The sequence below is a fragment of the Arachis ipaensis genome, chromosome B8 (assembly GCF_059453495.1).
Source record: "Arachis ipaensis isolate K30076 ecotype BB chromosome B8, ASM5945349v1, whole genome shotgun sequence".
NCBI classification, from domain to species: Eukaryota; Viridiplantae; Streptophyta; class Magnoliopsida; order Fabales; family Fabaceae; genus Arachis; species Arachis ipaensis.
The window spans coordinates 118,977,297-118,987,122 of NC_142443.1; the positions used below are offsets into that span (position 1 = coordinate 118,977,297).

General features: G+C 36.9%; 2 non-coding genes across 2 annotated transcripts; both read left to right on the forward strand.

The window, feature by feature from the left end:
• The first annotated feature begins 1,393 nt into the window (after window positions 1-1,393).
• Window positions 1,394-1,501, forward strand: LOC148549410 (small nucleolar RNA R71). The gene has a single exon (XR_015897514.1). It is a non-coding gene; the product is annotated as a small nucleolar RNA R71 (small nucleolar RNA).
• Window positions 1,502-2,140: 639 nt separating this feature from the next.
• On the forward strand, window positions 2,141-2,248 carry LOC148549411 (small nucleolar RNA R71). The gene has a single exon (XR_015898354.1). It is a non-coding gene; the product is annotated as a small nucleolar RNA R71 (small nucleolar RNA).
• The last annotated feature ends 7,578 nt before the right edge of the window (window positions 2,249-9,826 follow it).

Genomic DNA, 9,826 nt, shown 5'->3' on the forward strand with positions numbered 1-9,826 from the left:
AATTTCTAATGGAGGACCTTGTTTCATTCATGAAACTTACAGTGGCCTTAGATAGATCAGAGACTAAGTTTGCTAAATTAGAGGTATTTTGTTCAGAGTTCTCTGTTTGTTGCTGAGTGGATGATGGAAAAGGTTTACTATTGTTAAACCTATTTCTTCCACCATTATTAAAGCCTTGTTGAGGCTTTTGTTGATCCTTCCATGAGAGATTTGGGTGATTTCTCCATGAGGGGTTATAGGTGTTTCCATAAGGTTCACCCATGTAATTCACCTATGCTATTGCAGGGTTTTCAGGATCATAAGCTTCTTCTTCAGAAGATGCCTCTTGAGTACTGTTGAATGCAGCTTGCATTCCATTCAGACTCTGAAAAATCATATTGACTTGCTGAGTCAATATTTTATTCTGAGCCAATATGGCATTCAGAGTATCAATTTCAAGAACTCCCTTCTTCATAGGCGTCCCATTACTCATAGGATTCCTCTCAGAAGTGTATATGAACTGGTTATTAGCAACCATGTCAATGAGTTCTTGAGCTTCTCAAGATGTTTTCTTTAAGTGAATGGATCCACCTGCAGAGGTATCCAATGACATTTTAGCTAATTCAGACAGACCATCATAGAATATGTCCAGGATGGTCCATTCTGAAAGCATGTCAGAAGGACACTTTTTGGTCAGTTCTTTGTATCTCTCCCAAGCTTCATAGCGGGATTCACCTTCTTTCTATCTGAAGGTCTGAACATCCACTCTAAGCTTACTCAGCTTTTGAGGAGGAAAGAACTTGGCTAAGAAAGCCTTAGATAGATCAGAGACTAAGTTTGCTAAATTAGAGGTATTTTGTTCAGAGTTCTCTGTTTGTTGCTGAGTGGATGATGGAAAAGGTTTACTATTGTTAAACCTATTTTTTCCACCATTATTAAAGCCTTGTTGAGGCTTTTGTTGATCCTTCCATGAGAGATTTGGGTGATTTCTCCATGAGGGGTTATAGGTGTTTCCATAAGCTTCACCCATATAATTCACCTCTGCTATTGCAGGGTTTTCAGGATCATAAGCTTCTTCTTCAGAAGATGCCTCTTGAGTACTGTTGGATGCAGCTTGCATTCCATTCAGACTCTGAAAAATCATATTGACTTGCTGAGTCAATATTTTATTCTGAGCCAATATGGCATTCAGAGTATCAATTTCAAGAACTCCCTTCTTCATAGGCGTCCCATTACTCATAGGATTCCTCTCAGAAGTGTACATGAACTGGTTATTAGCAACCATGTCAATGAGTTCTTGAGCTTCTCAAGATGTTTTCTTTAAGTGAATGGATCCACCTGCAGAGGTATCCAATGACATTTTAGCTAATTCAGACAGACCATCATAGAATATGTCCAGGATGGTCCATTCTGAAAGCATGTCAGAAGGACACTTTTTGGTCAGTTCTTTGTATCTCTCCCAAGCTTCATAGAGGGATTCACCTTCTTTCTATCTGAAGGTCTGAACATCCACTCTAAGCTTACTCAGCTTTTGAGGAGGAAAGAACTTGGCTAAGAAAGCCTTAGATAGATCAGAGACTAAGTTTGCTAAATTAGAGGTATTTTGTTCAGAGTTCTCTGTTTGTTGCTGAGTGGATGATGGAAAAGGTTTACTATTGTTAAACCTATTTCTTCCACCATTATTAAAGCCTTGTTGAGGCTTTTGTTGATCCTTCCATGAGAGATTTGGGTGATTTCTCCATGAGGGGTTATAGGTGTTTCCATAAGCTTCACCCATATAATTCACCTCTGCTATTGCAGGGTTTTCAGGATCATAAGCTTCTTCTTCAGAAGATGCCTCTTGAGTACTGTTGGATGCAGCTTGCATTCCATTCAGACTCTGAAAAATCATATTGACTTGCTGAGTCAATATTTTATTCTGAGCCAATATGGCATTCAGAGTATCAATTTCAAGAACTCCCTTCTTCATAGGCGTCCCATTACTCATAGGATTCCTCTCAGAAGTGTACATGAACTGGTTATTAGCAACCATGTCAATGAGTTCTTGAGCTTCTCAAGATGTTTTCTTTAAGTGAATGGATCCACCTGCAGAGGTATCTAATGACATTTTAGCTAATTCAGACAGACCATCATAGAATATGTCCAGGATGGTCCATTCTGAAAGCATGTCAGAAAGACACTTTTTGGTCAGTTCTTTGTATCTCTCCCAAGCTTCATAGAGGGATTCACCTTCTTTCTATCTGAAGGTCTGAACATCCACTCTAAGCTTACTCAGCTTTTGAGGAGGAAAGAACTTGGCTAAGAAAGCCTTGACCAGCTTATCCCAAGAGTTCAGGCTATCCTTAGGTTGAGAGTCCAACCATATTCTAGCTCTGTCTCTCACAGCAAAAGGGAAAAGCATGAGCCTGTAGACTTCAGGATCTACTCCATTAGTCTTAACAGTATCACAGATCTGCAAGAATTCAGTTAAGAACTGAAAAGGATCATCAGATGGAAGTCCATGAAACTTACAGTTCTGCTGCATCAGAGAAACTAATTGAGGTTTCAGCTCAAAATTGTTTGCTCCAATGGCAAGAATGGAGATGCTTCTTCCATGTAAATTGGAATTAGGTGCAGTAAAGTCACCAAGCATCCTCCTTGCATTATTATTATTTTCGGCTGCCATTTCCTCTTCTTGTTCGAAAATTTCTGAAAGGTGCTTGCTGGATTGTTGTAATTTAGCTTCTCTTAGTTTCCTCTTCAGAGTCCTTTCAGGTTCTGGATCTGCTTCAACAAGAATGTTCTTGTCCTTGCTCCTGCTCATATGAAAAAGAGGGACAAAAAAATAATAATAATAGGGGTCCTTTTTACCACAGTATAGAGGTCCCTGTGTGAGTAGAAGAAAAGAAGAAGAAAAAATTCAAACACAGATGGAAGGGGGGGTTCGAATTTGGGTGAGATGAAGTGTTAGTAGATGAATAAATAAATAGAAGGAGATAAGAGAGAGAGAGAATTTTCGAAAGTAATTTTTGAAAAAGAGTTAGTGATTTTCGAAAATAGTTTTTGGAAAAGGTTAGTAATTTTCGAGAATTAAAATCAAAAATTAAAATAATTAGTTAATTAAGAAGAAATTTTTGAAAAAGAAGGAAGATGTTTTCGAAAATTAGAGAGAGAGGGAGTTAGTTAGGTAGTTTTGAAAAAGATAAGAAACAAACAAAGAGTTAGTTAGTTAGTTGAAACAAATTTGAAAATCAATTTTGAAAAGATAAGAAGATAAGAAGTTAGAAAAGATATTTTAAAATCAAATTTTAAAAAAGATAAGATAAAGAGATATTTTTGAAAAGATATGATTGAAATTAGTTTTGAAAAAGATTTGATTTTTAAAATCACAATTAATGACTTGATTCACAAGAAATCACAAGATATGATTCTAGAACTCAAAGTTTGAATCTTTCTCAACAAGCAAGTAACAAACTTGAAATTTTTTAATCAAAACATTAATTGATGACGTTATTTTCGAAAATTAGGAGATAAAGATAAGAAAAAGATTTTTGAAAAATATTTTTAAAATTTTCGAAAATAAATAAGAAAAATGAAAAAGATTTGATTTTTGAAAAAGATTTTGAAAAAGATAAGATTTTTAAATTGAAAATTTGATTTGACTCATAAAAACAACTAGATTTTAAAAAGTTTTGAAAAAGTCAACTCAAATTTTCGAAATTTATGAGTGAAAAAGGGAAAGATATATTTTTTTTATTTTTCAATTTTTAATGATGAGAGAGAAAAACATGAAAAAGACTCAATGCATGAAAATTTTGGATCAAAACAATGAATGCATGCAAGAATGCTATGAATGTCAAGATGAACACCAAGAATACTTTGAATGTCAAGATGAACATCAAGAACTTATTTTTGAAAAATTTTTAATGCAAAGAAAACATGCAAGACACCAAACTTAAAAATTTTTCATGTATAGACACTATGAATGCAAGAAGGCATATGAAAAACAAGAAAAGACACAAAACATGAAAACATCAAGATCAAACAAGAAGACTTACCAAGAACAACTTGAAGATCATGAACAACACTATGAATGCATGAATTTTTTGAAAAATGCAAGATGAATATGCAATTGACACCAAACTTTCAACTTGACTCAAGACTCAAACAAGAAACATGAAATATTTTTTATTTTTATGAATTTTTTTATTTTTTTTGGGTTTTTGTATATTTTTTTCGAAAAAAACATATAGGAAAAAGAAAATAAGGATTTCAAAATTTTTTTTAATATGAATTCCAGGAATCTTGTATTCCTAGTCTAAAGCTCCAATCCGAGGGTTAGGCATGGCTTAATAGCCAGCCAAGCTTTAGTATGTAACTCAGACATGCCACGGCTGACATTCCAATTAACTTGCCTCTATGCTGATGGTTGGAAGCCCCTATCCAAAAGAATTAGACATGGCTTTACAGCCAGTCAGGCTTCAACATGCTTCATGAAACTCTAGAATTCATTCTTAAAAATTCTGAAGAAAAATATATTTTTGAAAAGATTTATTATTTTTTATTTTTTTATTTATTTTTTTTCGAAAACAGATGAGAAATTTTTGAAAGGTTTTTGAAAAATTTTTGAAAATAAAACAAAAAGAAAATTACCTAATCTGAGCAACAAGATGAACTGTCAGTTGTTCAAACTCAAACAATCCCCGGCAACGGCGCCAAAAACTTGGTGCACGAAATTGTGATCTCAGGCAACGGTGCCAGAAACTCTATACGCACGTCTTAATAAATCGTTTTTCATTCACAACTTCGATACAACTAACCAGCAAGTGCACTGGGTCGTCCAAGTAATAAAACCTTACGTGAGTAAGGGTCGATCCCACGGAGATTGTTGGTATGAAGCAAGCTATGGTCACCTTGTAAATCTCAGTCAGGCGGATATAAAATAGTTATGGAGTTTTCAAACATAAATAATAATTAGATAGAAAATAAGGATAGAAACACTTATGTATAACATTGGTGAGAATTTCAGATAAGTGTATAGAGATGCTTTCGTTCCTCTGAACCTCTGCTTTCCTGCTGTCTTCATCCAATCAGTCTTACTCCTTTCCATGGCTAGCTTTATGTAAGGACATCACCGTTGTCAATGGCTACTTTTTATCCTCTCTGGAAAATGGTCTGATGCGCTGTCACTGCATGGCTAATCGTCTGGAGGCATCACCCTTGTCAATGGCTGCATCCCATCCTCTTGTGAAAATGGTCCAAATGCTCTGTCACAGCACGGCTAATCATCTGAGGTTGTCGATCATACTGGAATAGGATTCACCCTCATTTTGCGTCTGTCACTACGCCCAGCACTCGCGAGTTTGAAGTTCGTCACAGTCATTCAATCCCAGAGTCCTACTCGGAATACCACAGACAAGGTTTAGAATTTCCGGACTCTCATGAATGCTGCCATCAATCTAGCTTATACCACAAAGATTCTGATTAAGAGATCCAAGAGATACTCATTCAATCTAAGGTAGAACGGAAGTGGTTATTAGGCACGCGTTCATAGGGAATGATGATGATTGTCACATTCATCACATTCAGGTTGAAGTGCGAATGGATATCTTAGAAGCGGAATAAGTTAAATTGAATAGAAAAACAGTAGTACTTTGCATTAATCTTTGAGGAACAGCAGAGCTCCACACCTCAATCTATGAAGTGCAGAAACTCTACCGTATGAAAATACATAAGTGATAATGGTCCAGGCATGGCCGAATAGCCAGCCCCTATGAAAGTCTAAGATAGCATAAAACTGATCAAAGATGATCCAAAGATCCCTAATACAATAGTAAAAAGTCCTATTTATACTAAACTAGTTACTAGGGTTTACAGAAGTAAGTAATTGATGCATAAATCCACTTCCGGAGCCCACTTGGTGTGTGCTTGGGCTGAGCTTGAATGTTACACGTGTAGAGGTCAATCTTGCAGTTGAACGCCTGTTTGTAACGTATTTCTGGCGTTCAACTCTGGCTTGTGACGTGTTTCTGGCGTTTAACTCCAGACAGCAGCATAGAACTGGCGTTCAATGCCCTTTTACGTCATCTAAACTCGACCAAAGTATGGACTATTATATATTTCTGGAAAGCCCTGGATGTCTACTTTCCAACGCAATTAAAAGCGTGCCATTTTGAGTTCTGTAGCTCCAGAAAATCCACTTTGAGTGCAGGGAGGTCAGAATCCAACAACATCAGCAGTCCTTCTTCAACCTCTGAATCTGATTTTTGCTCAAGTCCCTCAATTTTAGCCAGAAAATACCTGAAATCACAGAAAAACACACAAACTTATAGTAAACTCCAGAAATGTGAATTTAACATAAAAACTAATGAAAACATCCCTAAAAGTAACTAGATTCTACTAAAAACATACTAAAAACAATGCCAAAAAGCGTATAAATTATCCGCTCATCAACCTCCTTCTCCCATACGTCATGCTGCCCCTTTGCTCCCGGCAATCGTTGCCGCCGCTGCACCTTTGATGGACTAAAAATTCACTATATCAGTTATAATGAATCCGTCTTTGGCAAGTATACCAAATTGTCATCAAGTAATAACTCACAATAGAGTGAGGTCGAATCCCACAGAGATTGATAAATTGAGCAACTTTAATTAATGGGCGAATTAGTCAAGCTAATTAATAAGAATTGTTGGGTGCAGAATTCTAAATAGCAGAAATGTAAATGACTTAAAGATAAAGAAAATCTATAAAGTGTAGAAAAGTAAATGACATAAAATTAAATTGCAAAGGGAATGGGTTGATGGCAGAAATTAAAGAAAGCTATAAAGAATAGGAAAGATAAGAATAGGGAAAATTTATTGGGATTAGGAGATGTTGCTCTCTTTGGATCAAATCTAGATCATCTCTTCTTCAATCATGCAACTCATTGACCTCTTGGCAATCATGATTGATTGAACCCCAATTCCTTGGTGATTCAATCTCTCAAATCTTGATAATTAGCCAATTCCTTGGTCTAATTGCTCATGAAGAGAGATAAAATTGGTCCCTGATTATACCACACATTCTCGGAGATCCAAATAATGGGTGGATTTCATGTCACCATATCCAATCCCAAAATCCAGATCTACTCAAGTGTGAGAAGGGATCTCAAGCATGGTTCCATGTTTCCTTTTCCAAGGTTCCCATAAAACCCAAATTGCATTCAACCTCTTTTCTAAGATGATTGAACACTAGACTTGAGAAACAAAATTCCTTCTAGCAAATCAAAGAGAAGATGAAGAGAAGAAGAAATTCACTATCATTAATACATCAAGTACAACAGAGCTCCCTCTCCCAATGAGAGAGAGTTTAACTACTCATAGCTTAGAGAAAAGTTCCAACCCCTTTTTCAGTACTCTCAGGGGGTACTTATACTACTCCTATAATTAGAAAATAAAAATTACAAAAAGGAAAAGAAAACTATAATTAAAAAATAAAAGGAAGCTCAATTAAATGCACCATGTGCTTGGCGTGTGAGCGGCGTGCCACGCCAAGGCTTCCAACTGGCACGCCTCCTTTGTTTAGCTAGCCTGGCTTACCACGCTGGTGTACGGAATTGTGATCACACTTTTCACAATTCCGGTACAACTAACCAGCAAGTGCACTAGGTCATCCAAGTAATAAAACCTTACGCGAGTAAGGGTCGATTCCACGGAGATTGCCGGCTTGAAGCAAGCTATGGTCATCCTGTAAATCTTAGTCATGCGGATTCAATTGGTTATGAGTTTTGATAATTAAAAGATAAATAAAACGTAAACTAAAATAAAGATACTTATGTAATTCATTGGTGGGAATTTCAGATAAGCATTTGGAGATGCTTTGTTGCTTCTGAACCTCTTCTTTCCTATTGTCTTCATCCAATCATGCGTGCTCCCTTCCATGGCAAGCTGTATGTTGGTGGATCACCGTTATCAATGGCTACCATCTGTCCTCTCAGTAAAAATGGTTCAGGTACGGTTTCTGTATGGCTAATCAACTGTCGGATCTCTCGTCTCGGATGAAAAATATCAGGCACAGCTACCGCACGGCTAATCATCTGTCGGTTCTCACTTGTGTCGGAATAGGATCTCTCTATCCTTTTGCACACTGTTACAGCACCCAACATTCGTGAGTTTGAAGTTCGTCACAGTCATCCTATCCCAGATCCTACTCGGAATACCACAGACAAAGTTTATACTTTCTGGATCTCAGGAATGCTGCCAATTAGTTCTAGCCTCTACCACGAAGATTCTAATCTAACGGATTCGAATGCTCTGTTGTCAGGAGAGGAAAGTCAAATCCGTGGATTAGAGACCCAAGAGACTATACTCTGGCTGTCGTCCAATGACTACGTTGAACATCATGTAAACCGCTTGTAGTTGTCAGGCACGCGGATCTTGGCTAAGCGAGTAACGAAGATAGTGGGTGATTGTCACGGGTCACCCCTTCATTCTGACTTAACTGAATTAAGTACGAGAGTATATCTTGAAGAAGAAGTAAGCGTGAATTAAAAGAGAAACAGTAGTACTTGTATTAATTCATGAAGAACAGCAGAGCTTCGCACCTTAATCTATGAGGTGTAGAAACTCCACCATAGAAAATACATAAGAGAAAAAGGTCTAGGCATGGCCAAATGGCCAGCCTCCCAAATGTAAAAAATGGCACAAGCTTCCTAAATACAATAGTAAAAAGTGCTATATATACTAAACTAGTTACTAAGGATTACAGAAAATAAGTAACTAAGTGCAGATAGTGTAGAAATTCACTTACGGGGGCCCACTTGGTGTGTGCTTGGGCTGAGTATTGAGCTTTACACGTACATAGGCCTTTTCTAGAGTTAAACGCCAGCTTGGATGCCAGTTTGGGCATTTAACTCCAGTTCTGGTGCCAGTTCTGGCGTTTTATGCCAGAAAAAGGGTCTCTGGCTGGCGTTTAAACACCAGTTTGGGCCATCAATATCGAGCAAAGTATGGACTATTATACATTTATGGAAAGCCCAAGATGTCTACTTTTCAAAGCAATTGAGAGCGCACCAATTGGGCTTCTGTAACTCTAGAAAATCCACTTCGAGTGCAGGAGGGTCAAAATCCAACAACATCTGTAGTCCTTTCTCAGCCTCTGAATCAAACTTTTGCTCAGATCCCTCAATTTTAGCCAGAAAATACCTGAAATTGTAGAAAAATATACAAACTCATAGTAGAATCCAGAAATGTGATTTTTGCATAAAAAATAATAAAAAGTAACTAAAACATACTAAAAACTACCTAAAAATAATGCCAAAAAGCGTATAAATTATCCGCTCATCACAACACCAAACTTAAATTGTTGCTTGACCCCAAGCAACTAAAAACAAAATAGGATAAAAAGAAGAGAAAATAAAATAAATTTCAAAAATATCAATGAAGATTAGTTTTAGTTAGATGAGCGGGACTAGTACCTTTTTGCCTCTGAATAGTTATGGCATCTCACTTTATCCTTTGAAGTTCAGAATGATTGGCATCCATAGGAACTCAGAATTTAGATAGTGTTATTGATTCTTCTAGTTTAGTATGTTGATTCTTGAACACAGCTACTTTATGAGTCTTGGCCGTGACCCTTAGCATTTTGTTTTCTAGTATTACCACCGGATACATAAATGTCACGGACACATAACTGGGTGAACCTTTTCAGATTGTGACTCAGCTTTGCTAGAGTCTCCAATTAGAGGTGTCTAGAGTTCTTAAGCACACTCTTTTTGCTTTGGATCACGAATTTCACCACTCAGTCTCAAGCTTTTCACTTTGACCTTAATGACATAAGCACATGGTTAGGGACAGCTTGATTTAGCCGCTTAGGCCAGGATTTTATTCCT